Consider the following 15129-nt stretch of genomic DNA (forward strand, 5'->3'; position numbering starts at 1 on the left):
TGTTGCACATCACACATGAAAGGAGCCTTGATTTCCTTGATGGCACTCCAGAGAAACCCCAAGAACACTGTTTCAAGGCTAGAGGGATCCTGAGGTCACTGTAGCAACACGAAAGAGCTCCGTGGACCAAAAATCAACTCGAGATGAGAGGTTAGTCCCTGGCTTCGACTCCAGAGGAATACCACCTTACCACAAGCACCTCAAGAGGAGGCTTCTCTCAGCTTTAGGTATGTGAGAGGGACCCTGAGTTTGCGGCCTCAAGTGGAATGGACACCGCGATGCCCTGACTCGAAATAAGGCCGGATATCCCTGCAGTGACTTGAATGCAGGCTCGTCTTGCATCTCCCAAGACGAAAGGATGTCTGAATCCCCTGTGGAGACCACAGAGAAAGACCAAGTTCCCCACATCATCGCGACCGGAGGCCTCACATCCTTTGAAAACTCCAGAGGTACGCGGAGATCAGTGCCTTCAAAGGAGACGATGCCTGACTCCTCGTGAAACTTGATAGGAGCCCCAGGATTCCTGTGGCACGTGGAAAGGGACATTTGGTCTCCCGCCTCAGCTGGAGAGGCGTCCCAATTGCCCTGCCAAGCCTCGAGGAGAATCCCGAGTTGTCCCTCGCAACTAGGCAGGAGTCCTGCCGTCGCTGAACAAACACGTGTGTGGAAGGCCCATCCCCGTCGTAACTCGAGAATATACCCTAGGTTTCTGCCGCAACTCGAGAAAAACCATGAGACTTCCCCCTCGCCGCGAGATGAGGCCCGATTCCCCTGCACTGCGTGCAGAGCAATTCCGTCTTGCACATCACACATGAAAGGAGCCTTGATTTCCTTGATGGCACGCCAGAGAAACCCCAAGAACACTGATTCAAGGCTAGAGGGATCCTGACGTCACTGTAGCAACACGAAAGAGCTCCGTGGACCAAAAATCAACTCGAGATGAGAGGTTAGTCCCTGGCTTCGACTCCAGAGGAATACCACCTTACCACAAGCACCTCAAGAGGAGGCTTCTCTCAGCTCTAGGTATGTGAGAGGGACCCTGAGTTTCCGGCCTCAAGTGGAATGGACACTGCGATGCCCTGACGCGAAATAAGGCCGGATATCCCTGCAGTGACTTGAATGCAGGCTCGTCTTGCATCTGCCAAGACGAAAGGATGTCTGAATCCCCTGTGGAGACCACAGAGAAAGACCTAGTTCCCCACCTCATGGCGACCCGAGGCCTCACATCCTTTGAAAACTCCAGAGGTCCGCGGAGATCAGTGCCTCCAAAGGAGACGATGCCTGACTCCTCGTGAAACTTGATAGGAGTCCCAGGATTCCTGTGGCACGTGGAAAGGGACCCTTGGTCTCCCGCCTCAGCTGGAGAGGCGTCCCAATTTCCCTGCCAAGCCTCGAGGAGAATCCCGAGTTGTCCCTCGCAACTAGGCAGGAGTCCTGACGTCGCTGAACAAAAACGTGTGTAGAAGGGCCATCCCCGTCGTAACTTGAGAATATACCCCTGGTTCCCGCCGCAACTCGAGAAAAACCATGAGACTTCCCCCTCGCCGCGGGATGAGGCCTGATTCCCCTGCACTGCGTGCAGAGCAATTCCGTGTTGCACATCACATATGAAAGGAGACTTGATTTCCTTGATGGCACTCCAGAGGAACCCCAAGAACAGTGTTTCAAGGCTAGAGGGATCCTGAGGTCACTGTAGCAACACGAAAGAGCTCCGTGGACCAAAATTCAACTCGAGATGAGAGGTTAGTCCCTAACTTCGACTCCATAGGATTACCACCTTACCACAAGCACCTCAAGAGGAGGCTTCTCTCAGCTCTAGGTATGTGAGAGGGACCCTGATTTTGCGGCCTCGATTGGAATGGACACTGCTATGCCATGACGCGAAATAAGGCCGGATATCCCTGCAGTGACTTGAATGCAGGCTTGTCTTGCATCTCCCAAGATGAAAGGATGTCTGAATCCCCTGTGGAGACCACAGAGAAAGACCTAGTTCCCCACCTTATGGCGACCGGAGTCCTCACATCCTTTGAAAACTCCAGAGGTACGCGGAGATCAGTGCCTCCAAAGGAGACGATGCCTGACTCCTCGTGAAACTTGATAGGAGACCCAGGATTCCTGTGGCACGTGGAAAGGGACCCTTGGTCTCCCGCCTCAGCTGTAGAGGCGTCCCAATTTCCCTGCCAAGCCTCGAGGAGAATCCCGTGTTGTCCCTCGCAACTAGGCAGGAGTCCTGACGTCGCTGAACAAAAACGGGTGTAGAAGGGCCATCCCCGTCGTAACTCGAGAATATACCCCAGGTTCCCGCCGCAACTCGAGAAAAACCATGAGACTTCCCCCTCGCCGCGGGATGAGGCCTGATTCCCCTGCACTGCGTGCAGAGCAATTCCGTGTTGCACATCAAACATGAAAGGAGCCTTGATTTCCTTGATGGCACTCCAGAGAAACCCCAAGAACAGTGTTTCAAGGCTAGAGGGATCCTGAGGTCACTGTAGCAACACGAAAGAGCTCCGTGGACCAAAAATCAACTCGAGATGAGAGGTTAGTCCCTAACTTCGACTCCAGAGGAATACCACCTTACCACAAGCACCTCAAGAGGAGGCTTCTCTCAGCTCTAGGTATGTGAGAGGGACCCTGAGTTTGCGGCCTCAAGTGGAATGGACACCGCGATGCCTTGCTCGAAATAAGGCCGGATATCCCTGCAGTGACTTGAATGCAGGCTCGTCTTGCATCTCCCAAGACGAAAGGATGTCTGAATCCCCTGTGGAGACCACAGAGAAAGACCTAGTTCCCCACCTCATCACGACCGGAGGCCTCACATCCTTTGAAAACTCCAGAGGGACGTGGAGATCAGTGCCTCCAAAGGAGACGATGCCTGACTCCTCGTGAAACTTGATAGGAGCCCCAGGATTCCTGTGGCACGTGGAAAGGGACATTTGGTCTCCCGCCTCAGCTGGAGAGGCGTCCCAATTGCCCTGCCAAGCCTCGAGGAGAATCCCGAGTTGTCCCTCGCAACTAGGCAGGAGTCCTGCCGTCGCTGAACAAACACGTGTGTGGAAGGCCCATCCCCGTCGTAACTCGAGAATATACCCTAGGTTTCTGCCGCAACTCGAGAAAAACCATGAGACTTCCCCCTCGCCGCGAGATGAGGCCCGATTCCCCTGCACTGCGTGCAGAGCAATTCCGTCTTGCACATCACACATGAAAGGAGCCTTGATTTCCTTGATGGCACGCCAGAGAAACCCCAAGAACACTGATTCAAGGCTAGAGGGATCCTGACGTCACTGTAGCAACACGAAAGAGCTCCGTGGACCAAAAATCAACTGGAGATGAGAGGTTAGTCCCTGGCTTCGACTCCAGAGGAATACCACCTTACCACAAGCACCTCAAGAGGAGGCTTCTCTCAGCTCTAGGTATGTGAGAGGGACCCTGAGTTTCCGGCCTCAAGTGGAATGGACACTGCGATGCCCTGACGCGAAATAAGGCCGGATATCCCTGCAGTGACTTCAATGCAGGCTCGTCTTGCATCTCCGAAGACGAAAGGATGTCTGAATCCCCTGTGGAGAACACAGAGAAAGACCTAGTTCCCCACCTCATCGCGACCGGAGGCCTCACATCCTTTGAAAACTCCAGAGGTACGCGGAGATCAGTGCCTCCAAAGGAGACGATGCCTGACTCCTCGTGAAACTTGATAGGAGTCGCAGGATTCCTTTGGCACGTGGAAAGGGGCCCTTGGTCTCCCGCCTCAGCTGGAGAGGCGTCCCAATTGCCCTGCCAAGCCTCGAGGAGAATCCCGAGTTGTCCCTCGCAACTAGGCAGGAGTCCTGACGTCGCTGAACAAACACGTGGGTGGAAGGGCCATACCCGTCGTAACTCGAGAATATTCCCCAGGTTCCCGCCGCAACTCGAGAAAAACCATGAGACTTCCCCCTCGCCGCGAGATGAGGCCCGATTCCCCTGCACTGCGTGCAGAGCAATTCTGTTTTGCACATCACACATGAAAGGAGCCTTGATTTCCTTGATGACACTCCAGAGAAACCCCAAGAACACTGTTTCAAGGCTAGAGGGATCCTGAGGTCACTGTAGCAACACGAAAGAGCTCCGTGGACCAAAAATCAACTCGAGATGAGAGGTTAGTCCCTGGCTTCGACTCCAGAGGAATACCACCTTACCACAAGCACGTCAAGAGGAGGCTTCTCTCAGCTCTAGGTATGTGAGAGGGACCCTGAGTTTGCGGCCTCTAGTGGAAAGGACACCGCGATGCCCTGACTCGAAATAAGGCCGGATATCCCTGCAGTGACTTGAATGCAGGCTCGTCTTGCATCTCTCAAGACGAAAGGATGTCTGAATCCCCTGTGGAGACCACAGAGAAAGACCTAGTTCCCCACCTCATCGCGACCAGAGGCCTCACATCCTTGGAAAACTTCAGAGGTACGCGGAGATCAGTGCCTCCAAAGTAGACGATGCCTGACTCCTCGTGAAACTTGATAGGAGTCCCAGGATTCCTGTGCATGTGGAAAGGGACCCTTGGTCTCCCGCCTCAGCTGGAGAGGCGTCCCAATTGCCCTGCCAAGCCTCGAGGAGAATCCCGAGTTGTCCCTCGCAATTAGGCAGGAGTCCTGACGTCGCTGAACAAACACGTGGGTGGAAGGGCCATCCCCGTCGTAACTCGAGAATATACCCCAGGTTCCCGCCGCAACTCGAGAAAAACCATGAGACTTCCCCCTCGCCGCGAGGTGAGGCCCGATTCCCCTGCACTGCGTGCAGAGCAATTCCGTGTTGCACATCAAACATGAAAGGAGCCTTGATTTCCTTGATGGCACTCCAGAGAAACCCCAAAAACACAGTTTCAAGGCTAGAGGGATCCTGAGGTCACTGTAGCAACACGAAAGAGCTCCGTGGACTAAGAATCAACTCGAGATGAGAGGTTAGTCCCTGGCTTCGACTCCAGAGGAATACCACCTTACCACAAGCACCTCAAGAGAAGGCTTCTCTCAGCTCTAGGTATGTGAGAGGGACCCTGATTTTGCGGCCTCAAGTGGAATGGACACCGCGATGACCTGGCTAGAAATAAGGCCGTATATCACTGCAGTGACTTGAATGCAGGCTCGTCTTGCATCTCCGAAGACGAAAGGATGTCTGAATCCCCTGTGGAGACCACAGAGAAAGACCTAGTTCCCCACCTCATCGCGACCGGAGGCCTCACATCCTTTGAAAACTCCAGAGGTACGCGGAGATCAGTGCCTCCAAAGAAGACGATGCCTGACTCCTCGTGAAACTTGATAGGAGTCCCAGGATTCCTGTGGCACGTGGAAAGGGACCCTTGGTCTTCCGCCTCAGATGGAGAGGCGTCCCAATTGCCCTGCCAAGCCTCGAGGAGAATCCCGAGTTGTCCCTCGCAACTAGGCAGGAGTCCTGACGTCGCTGAACAAACACGTGGGTGGAAGGGCCATCCCCGTCGTAACTCGAGAATATACCCCAGGTTCCCGCCGCAACTCGAGAAAAACCATGAGACTTCCCCCTCGCCGCGAGATGAGGCCCGATTCCCCTGCACTGCGTGCAGAGCAATTCCGTGTTGCACATCACACATGAAAGGAGCCTTGATTTCCTTGATGGCACTCCAGAGAAAACCCAAGAACACTGTTTCAAGGCTAGAGGGATCCTGAGGTCACTGGAGCAACACGAAAGAGCTCCGTGGACCAAAAATCAACTCGAGATGAGAGGTTAGTCCCTGGCTTCGACTCCAGAGGAATACCTCCTTACCACAAGCATCTCAAGAGGAGCCTTCTCTCAGCTCTAGCTATGTGCTGAGTTTGCGGCCTCAAGTGGAATGGACACCGCGATGCCCTGACTCGAAAAAAGGCCGGATATCCCTGCAGTGACTTGAATGCAGGCTCGTCTTGCAACTCCCAAGACGAAAGGATGTCTGAATCCCCTGTGGAGACCACAGAAAAAGACCTAGTTCCCCACCTCACCGCGACCGGAGGCCTCACATCCTTTGAAAACTCCAGAGGTACGCGGAGATCAGTGCCTCCAAAGGAGACGATGCCTGACTCTTCGTGAAACTTGATAGGAGTCCCAGGATTCCTGTGGCACATGGAAAGGGACCCTTGGTCTCCCGCCTCAGCTGGAGAGGCGTCCCAATTGCCCTGCCAAGCCTCGAGGAGAATCCCGAGTTGTCCCTCGCAACTAGGCAGGAGTTCTGACGTCGCTGAACAACCATTGGGTGGAAGGGCCATCCCAGTCGTAACTCGAGAATATACCCCAGGTTCCCGCCGCAACTCGAGAAAAACCATGAGACTTCCCCCTCGCCGCGAGATGAGGCCCGATTCCCCTGCACTGCGTGCAGAGCAATTCCGTGTTGCACATCACACATGAAAGGAGTCTTAATTTCCTTGATGGCACTCCAGAGAAACCCCAAGAACACTGTTTCAAGGCTAGAGGGATCCTGAGGTCACTGTAGCAACACGAAAGAGCTCCGTGGAACAAAAATCAACTCGAGATGAGAGGTTAGTCCCTGGCTTCGACTCCAGGGGAATACCAGCTTACCACAAGCACCTCAAGAGGAGGCTTCTCTCAGCTCTAGGTATGTGAGAGGGACCCTGATTTTGCGGCCTCAAGTGGAATGGACACTGCAATGCCCTGACGCAAAATAAGGCCGGATATCCCTTCAGTGACTTGAATGCAGGCTCGTCTTGCATCTCCCAAGATGAACGGATGTTTGAATCCCCTGTGGAGACCGCAGAGAAAGACCTAGTTCCCCACATCATCGCGACCGGAGGCCTCACATCCTTTGAAAACTCCAGAGGTACGCGGAGATCAGTGCCTCCAATGGAGACGATGCCTGACTCCTCGTGAAACTTGATAGGAGTCCCAGGATTCCTGTGGCACGTGGAAAGGGACCCTTGGTCTCCCGCCTCAGCTGGAGAGGCGTCCCAATTGCCCTGCCAAGCCTCGAGGAGAATCCCGAGTTGTCCCTCGCAACTAGGCAGGAGTCTGACGTCGCTGAACAAACACGTGGGTGGAAGGGCCATCCCCGTCGTACCTCGAGAATATACCCCAGATTCCAATCGCAACTCGAGAAAAACAATTAGACTTCCCCCTCGCAGCAAAATGAGGCCCGATACCCTGCACTGCATGCAGAGCAATTCCGTGTTGCACATCACACATGAAAGGAGCCTTGATTTCCTTGATGGCACTCCAGAGAAACCCAAAGAACACTGTTTCAAGGCTAGAGGGATCCTGAGGTCACTGTAGCAACACGAAAGAGCTCCGTGGACCAAAAATCAACTCGAGATGAGAGGTTAGTCCCTGGCTTCGACTCCAGAGGAATACCACCTTACCACAAGCACCTCAAGAGGAGGCTTCTCTCAGCTCTAGGTATGTGAGAGGGACCCTGTGTTTGCGGCCTCAAGTGGAATGGACACCGCGATGCCCTGACTCGAAATCAGGCCGGATATCCCTGCAGTGACTTGAATGCAGGCTCGTCTTGCATCTCCCAAGACGAAAGGATGTCTGAATCCCCTGTGGAGACCACAGAGAATGACCTAGTTCCCCACCTCATCGCGACCGGAGGCCTCACATCCTTTGAAAATTCCAGAGGTACGCAGAGATCAGTGCCTTCAAAGGAGACGATGCCTGACTCCTCGTGAAACTTGATAGGAGTCACAGGATTCCTGTGGCACATGGAAAGGGACACTTGGTCTCCCGCCTCAGCTGGAGAGGCGTCCCAATTGCCCTGCCAAGCCTCGAGGAGAATCCCGAGTTGTCCCTCGCAACTAGGCAGGAGTCCTGACGTCGCTGAACAAACACGTGGGTGGAAGGTCCATCCCCGTCGTAACTCGAGAATATACACCAGGTTCCCGCCGCAACTCGAGAAAAACCATGAGACTTCCCCCTCGCCGCGAGATGAGGCCCGATTCCCCTGCACTGCGTGCAGAGCAATTCCATGTTGCACATCACACATGAAAGGAGCCTTGATTTCCTTGATGACACTCCAGAGAAACCCCAAGAACACTGTTTCAAGGCTAGAGGGATCCTGAGGTCACTGTAGCAACACGAATGAGCTCCGTGGACCAAAAATCAACTCGAGATGAGAGGTTAGTCCCTGGCTTCGACTCCAGAGGAATACCACCTTACCACAAGCACCTCAAGAGGAGGCTTCTCTCAGCTCTAGGTATGTGAGAGGGACCCTGAATTTGCGGCCTCTAGTGGAATGGACACCGCGATGCCCTGACTCGAAATAAGGCCGGATATCCCTGCAGTGACTTGAATGCAGGCTCGTCTTGCATCTCTCAAGATGAAAGGATGTCTGAATCCCCTGTGGAGACCACAGAGAAAGACCTAGTTCCCCACCTCATCGCGACTAGAGGCCTCACATCCTTTGAAAACTTCAGAGGTACGCGGAGATCAGTGCCTCCAAAGGAGACGATGCCTGACTCCTCGTGAAACTTGATAGGAGTCCCAGGATTCCTGTGCATGTGGAAAGGGACGCTTGGTCTCCCACCTCAGCTGGAGAGGCGTCCCAATTGCCCTGCCAAGCCTCGAGGAGAATCCCGAGTTGTCCCTCGCAACTAGGCAGGAGTCCTGACGTCGCTGAACAAACACGTGGGTGGAAGGGCCATCCCCGTCGTAACTCGAGAATATACCCCAGGTTCCCGCCGCAACTCGAGAAAAACCATGAGACTTCCCCCTCGCCGCGAGATGAGGCCCGATTCCCCTGCACTGCGTGCAGAGCAATTCCGTGTTGCACATCACACATGAAAGGAGCCCTGATTTCCTTGATGGCACTCCAGAGAAAACCCAAGAACACTGTTTCAAGGCTAGAGGGATCCTGAGGTCACTGTAGCAACACGAAAGAGCTCCGTGGACCAAAAATCAACTCGAGATGAGAGGTTAGTCCCTGGCTTCGACTCCAGAGGAATACCTCCTTACCACAAGCACCTCAAGAGGAGGCTTCTCTCAGCTCTAGCTATGTGCTGAGTTTGCGGCCTCTAGTGGAATGGACACCGCGATGCCCTGACTCGAAATAAGGCCGGATATCCCTGCAGTGACTTGAATGCAGGCTCGTCTTGCAACTCCCAAGACGAAAGGATGTCCGAATCCCCTGTGAAGACCACAGAAAAAGACCTAGTTCCCCACCTCATCGCGACCGGAGGCCTCACATCCTTTGAAAACTCCAGAGGTACGCGGAGATCAGTGCCTCCAAAGGAGACGATGCCTGACTCCTCGTGAAACTTGATAGGAGTCCCAGGATTCCTGTGGCACGTGGAAAGGGACCCTTGGTCTCCCGCCTCAGCTGGAGAGGCGTCCCAATTGCCCTGCCAAGCCTCGAGGAGAATCCCGAGTTGTCCCTCGCAACTAGGCAGGAGTCCTGACGTCGCTGAACAAACACGTGGGTGGAAGGGCCATCCCCGTCGTAACTCGAGAATATACCCCAGGTTCCCGCCGCAACTCGAGAAAAACCATGAGACTTCCCCCTCGCCACGAGATGAGGCCCGATTCCCCAGCACTGCGTGCAGAGCAATTCCTTGTTGCACATCACACATGAAAGGAGCCTTGATTTCCTTGATGGCACTCCAGAGAAACCCCAAGAACACTGTTTCAAGACGAGAGGGATCCTGAGGTCACTGTAGCAACACGAAAGAGCTCCGTGGACCAAAAATCAACTCGAGATGAGAGGTTAGTCCCTGGCTTCGACTCCAGAGGAATACCACCTTACCACAAGCACCTCAAGAGGAGGCTTCTCTCAGCTCTATGTATGTGAGAGGGACCCTGAGTTTGCGGCCTCAAGTGGAATGGAGACCGCGATGCCCTGACTCGAAATAAGGCCGGATATCCCTGCAGTGACTTGAATACAGGCTCGTCTTGCATCCCCCAAGACGAAAGGATGTCTGAATCCCCTGTGCAGACCACAGAGAAAGACGTAGTTCCCCACCTCATCGCGACCGGAGGCCTCACATCCTTTGAAAACTCCATAGGTACGCGGAGATCAGTGCCTCCAAAGGAGACGATGCCTGACTCCTCGTGAAACTTGATAGGAGTCCCAGGATTCCTGTGGCACGTGGAAAGGGACCCTTGGTCTCCCACCTCAGCTGGAGAGGCGTCCCAATTGCCCTGCCAAGCCTCGAGGAGAATCCCGAGTTGTCCCTCGCAACTAGGCAGGAGTCCTGACGTCGCTGAACAAACACGTGGGTGGAAGGGCCATCCCCGTCGTAACTCGAGAATATACCCCAGGTTCCCGACGCAACTCGAGAAAAACCATGAGACCTCCCCCTGGCCGCGAGATGAGGCCCGATTCCCCTGCACTGCGTGCAGAGCCATTCCGTGTTGCACATCAAACATGAAAGGAGCCTTGATTTCCTTGATGGCACTCCAGAGAAACCCCAAGAACACTGTTTCAAGGCTAGAGGGATCCTGAGGTCACTGTAGCAACACGAAAGAGCTCCGTGGAACAAAAATCAACTCGAGATGAGAGGTTAGTCCCTGGCTTCGACTCCAGGGGAATACCAGCTTACCACAAGCACCTCAAGAGGAGGCTTCTCTCAGCTCTAGGTATGTGAGAGGGACCCTGATTTTGCGGCCTCAAGTGGAATGGACACTGCAATGCCCTGACGCAAAATAAGGCCGGATATCCCTGCAGTGACTTGAATGCAGGCTCGTCTTGCATCTCCCAAGATGAACGGATGTTTGAATCCCCTGTGGAGACCGCAGAGAAAGACCTAGTTCCCCACATCATCGCGACCGGAGGCCTCACATCCTTTGAAAACTCCAGAGGTACGCGGAGATCAGTGCCTCCAATGGAGACGATGCCTGACTCCTCGTGAAACTTGATAGGAGTCCCAGGATTCCTGTGGCACGTGGAAAGGGACCCTTGGTCTCCCGCCTCAGCTGGAGAGGCGTCCCAATTGCCCTGCCAAGCCTCGAGGAGAATCCCGAGTTGTCCCTCGCAACTAGGCAGGAGTCTGACGTCGCTGAACAAACACGTGGGTGGAAGGGCCATCCCCGTCGTACCTCGAGAATATACCCCAGATTCCAATCGCAACTCGAGAAAAACAATTAGACTTCCCCCTCGCAGCAAAATGAGGCCCGATACCCTGCACTGCGTGCAGAGCAATTCCGTGTTGCACATCACACATGAAAGGAGCCTTGATTTCCTTGATGGAACTCCAGAGAAACCCAAAGAACACTGTTTCAAGGCTAGAGGGATCCTGAGGTCACTGTAGCAACACGAAAGAGCTCCGTGGACCAAAAATCAACTCGAGATGAGAGGTTAGTCCCTGGCTTCGACTCCAGAGGAATACCACCTTACCACAAGCACCTCAAGAGGAGGCTTCTCTCAGCTCTAGGTATGTGAGAGGGACCCTGTGTTTGCGGCCTCAAGTGGAATGGACACCGCGATGCCCTGACTCGAAATAAGGCCGGATATCCCTGCAGTGACTTGAATGCAGGCTCGTCTTGCATCTCCCAAGACGAAAGGATGTCTGAATCCCCTGTGGAGACCACAGAGAATGACCTAGTTCCCCACCTCATCGCGACCGGAGGCCTCACATCCTTTGAAAACTCCAGAGGTACGCAGAGATCAGTGCCTTCAAAGGAGACGATGCCTGACTCCTCGTGAAACTTGATAGGAGTCACAGGATTCCTGTGGCACATGGAAAGGGACACTTGGTCTCCCGCCTCAGCTGGAGAGGCGTCCCAATTGCCCTGCCAAGCCTCGAGGAGAATCCCGAGTTGTCCCTCGCAACTAGGCAGGAGTCCTGACGTCGCTGAACAAACACGTGGGTGGAAGGGCCATCCCCGTCGTAACTCGAGAATATACACCAGGTTCCCGCCGCAACTCGAGAAAAACCATGAGACTTCCCCCTCGCCGCGAGATGAGGCCCGATTCCCCTGCACTGCGTGCAGAGCAATTCCATGTTGCACATCACACATGAAAGGAGCCTTGATTTCCTTGATGACACTCCAGAGAAACCCCAAGAACACTGTTTCAAGGCTAGAGGGATCCTGAGGTCACTGTAGCAACACGAATGAGCTCCGTGGACCAAAAATCAACTCGAGATGAGAGGTTAGTCCCTGGCTTCGACTCCAGAGGAATACCACCTTACCACAAGCACCTCAAGAGGAGGCTTCTCTCAGCTCTAGGTATGTGAGAGGGACCCTGAATTTGCGGCCTCTAGTGGAATGGACACCGCGATGCCCTGACTCGAAATAAGGCCGGATATCCCTGCAGTGACTTGAATGCAGGCTCGTCTTGCATCTCTCAAGATGAAAGGATGTCTGAATCCCCTGTGGAGACCACAGAGAAAGACCTAGTTCCCCACCTCATCGCGACCAGAGGCCTCACATCCTTTGAAAACTTCAGAGGTACGCGGAGATCAGTGCCTCCAAAGGAGACGATGCCTGACTCCTCGTGAAACTTGATAGGAGTCCCAGGATTCCTGTGCATGTGGAAAGGGACGCTTGGTCTCCCACCTCAGCTGGAGAGGCGTCCCAATTGCCCTGCCAAGCCTCGAGGAGAATCCCGAGTTGTCCCTCGCAACTAGGCAGGAGTCCTGACGTCGCTGAACAAACACGTGGGTGGAAGGGCCATCCCCGTCGTAACTCGAGAATATACCCCAGGTTCCCGCCGCAACTTGAGAAAAACCATGAGACTTCCCCCTCGCCGCGAGATGAGGCCCGATTCCCCTGCACTGCGTGCAGAGCAATTCCGTGTTGCACATCACACATGAAAGGAGCCCTGATTTCCTTGATGGCACTCCAGAGAAAACCCAAGAACACTGTTTCAAGGCTAGAGGGATCCTGAGGTCACTGTAGCAACACGAAAGAGCTCCGTGGACCAAAAATCAACTCGAGATGAGAGGTTAGTCCCTGGCTTCGACTCCAGAGGAATACCTCCTTACCACAAGCACCTCAAGAGGAGGCTTCTCTCAGCTCTAGCTATGTGCTGAGTTTGCGGCCTCTAGTGGAATGGACACCGCGATGCCCTGACTCGAAATAAGGCCGGATATCCCTGCAGTGACTTGAATGCAGGCTCGTCTTGCAACTCCCAAGACGAAAGGATGTCCGAATCCCCTGTGAAGACCACAGAAAAAGACCTAGTTCCCCACCTCATCGCGACCGGAGGCCTCACATCCTTTGAAAACTCCAGAGGTACGCGGAGATCAGTGCCTCCAAAGGAGACGATGCCTGACTCCTCGTGAAACTTGATAGGAGTCCCAGGATTCCTGTGGCACGTGGAAAGGGACCCTTGGTCTCCCGCCTCAGCTGGAGAGGCGTCCCAATTGCCCTGCCAAGCCTCGAGGAGAATCCCAAGTTGTCCCTCGCAACTAGGCAGGAGTCCTGACGTCGCTGAACAAACACGTGGGTGGAAGGTCCATCCCCGTCGTAACTCGAGAATATACACCAGGTTCCCGCCGCAACTCGAGAAAAACCATGAGACTTCCCCCTCGCCGCGAGATGAGGCCCGATTCCCCTGCACTGCGTGCAGAGCAATTCCGTGTTGCACATCAAACATGAAAGGAGCCTTGATTTCCTTGATGACACTCCAGAGAAACCCCAAGAACACTGTTTCAAGGCTAGAGGGATCCTGAGGTCACTGTAGCAACACGAAAGAGCTCCGTGGACCAAAAATCAACTCGAGATGAGAGGTTAGTCCCTGGCTTCGACTCCAGAGGAATACCACCTTACCACAAGCACCTCAAGAGGAGGATTCTCTCAGCTCTAGGTATGTGAGAGGGACCCTGAGTTTGCGGCCTCCAGTGGAACGGACACCGCGATGCCCTGACGCGAAATAAGCCCGGATATCCCTGCAGTGACTTGAATGCAGGCTCGTCTTGCATCTCCCAAGACGAAAGGATGTCTGAATCCCCTGTGGAGACCACAGAGAAAGACCTAGTTCCTCATCTCATCGCGACCGGAGGCCTCACATCCTTTGAAAACTCCAGAGGTACGCGGAGATCAGTGCCTCCAAAGGAGACGATGCCTGACTCCTCGTGAAACTTGATAGGAGTCCCAGGATTCCTGTGGCACGTGGATAGGGACCCTTGGTCTCCCGCCTCAGCTGGAGAGGCGTCCCAATTGCCCTGCCAAGCCTCGAGGAGAATTCCGAGTTGTCCCTCGCAACTAGGCAGGAGTCCTGAAGTCGCTGAACAAACACGTGTGTGGAAGGGCCATCCCTGTCGTAACTCGAGAATATACCTCAGGTTCCTGCCGCAACTCGAGAAAAACCATGAGACTTCCTCCTCGCCGCGAGATGAGGCCTGATTCCCCTGCACTGCGTGCAGAGCAATTCCGTGTTGCACATCACACATGAAAGGAGCCTTGATTTCCTTGATGGCACTCCAGAGAAAACCCAAGAACACTGTTTCACGGCTGGAGGGATCCTGAGGTCTCTGTAGCAGCACGAAAGAGCTCCGTGGAACATGAATCAACTCGAGATGAGAGGTTAGTTCCTGGCTTCGACTCCAGAGGAATACCACCTTACCACAAGCACCTCAAGAGGAGGCTTCTCTCAGCTCTAGGTATGTGAGAGGGACCCTGAGTTTGCGGCCTCCAGTGGAACGGACACCGCGATGCCGTGACGCGAAATAAGGCCGGATATCCCTGCAGTGACTTGAATGCAGGCTCGTCTTGCATCTCCCAAGACGAAAGGATGTCTGAATCCCCTGTGGAGACCACAGAGAAAGACCTAGTTCCCCATCTAATCGCGACCGGAGGCCTCACATCCTTTGAAAACTCCAGAGGTACGCGGAGATCAGTGCCTCCAAAGGAGACGATGCCTGACTCCTCGTGAAACTTGATAGGAGTCCCAGGATTCCTGTGGCACGTGGAAAGGGACCCTTGGTCTCCCGCCTCAGCTGGAGAGGCGTCCCAATTGCCCTGCCAAGCCTCGAGGAGAATCCCGAGTTGTCCTCGCAACTAGGCAGGAGTCCTGACGTCGCTGAACAAACACGTGGGTGGAAGGGTCATCCCCGTCGTAACTCGAGAATATACCCCAGGTTCCCGCCGCAACTCGAGAAAAACCATGAGACTTCCCCCTCGCCGCGAGATGAGGCCCGATTCCCCTGCACTGCGTGCAGAGCAATTCCGTGTTGCACATCACACATGAAAGGAGCCTTGATTTCCTTGATG

This window comes from Cervus elaphus, chromosome 19 (assembly GCF_910594005.1).
Source record: "Cervus elaphus chromosome 19, mCerEla1.1, whole genome shotgun sequence".
In the NCBI taxonomy this organism is placed as follows: Eukaryota; Metazoa; Chordata; class Mammalia; order Artiodactyla; family Cervidae; genus Cervus; species Cervus elaphus.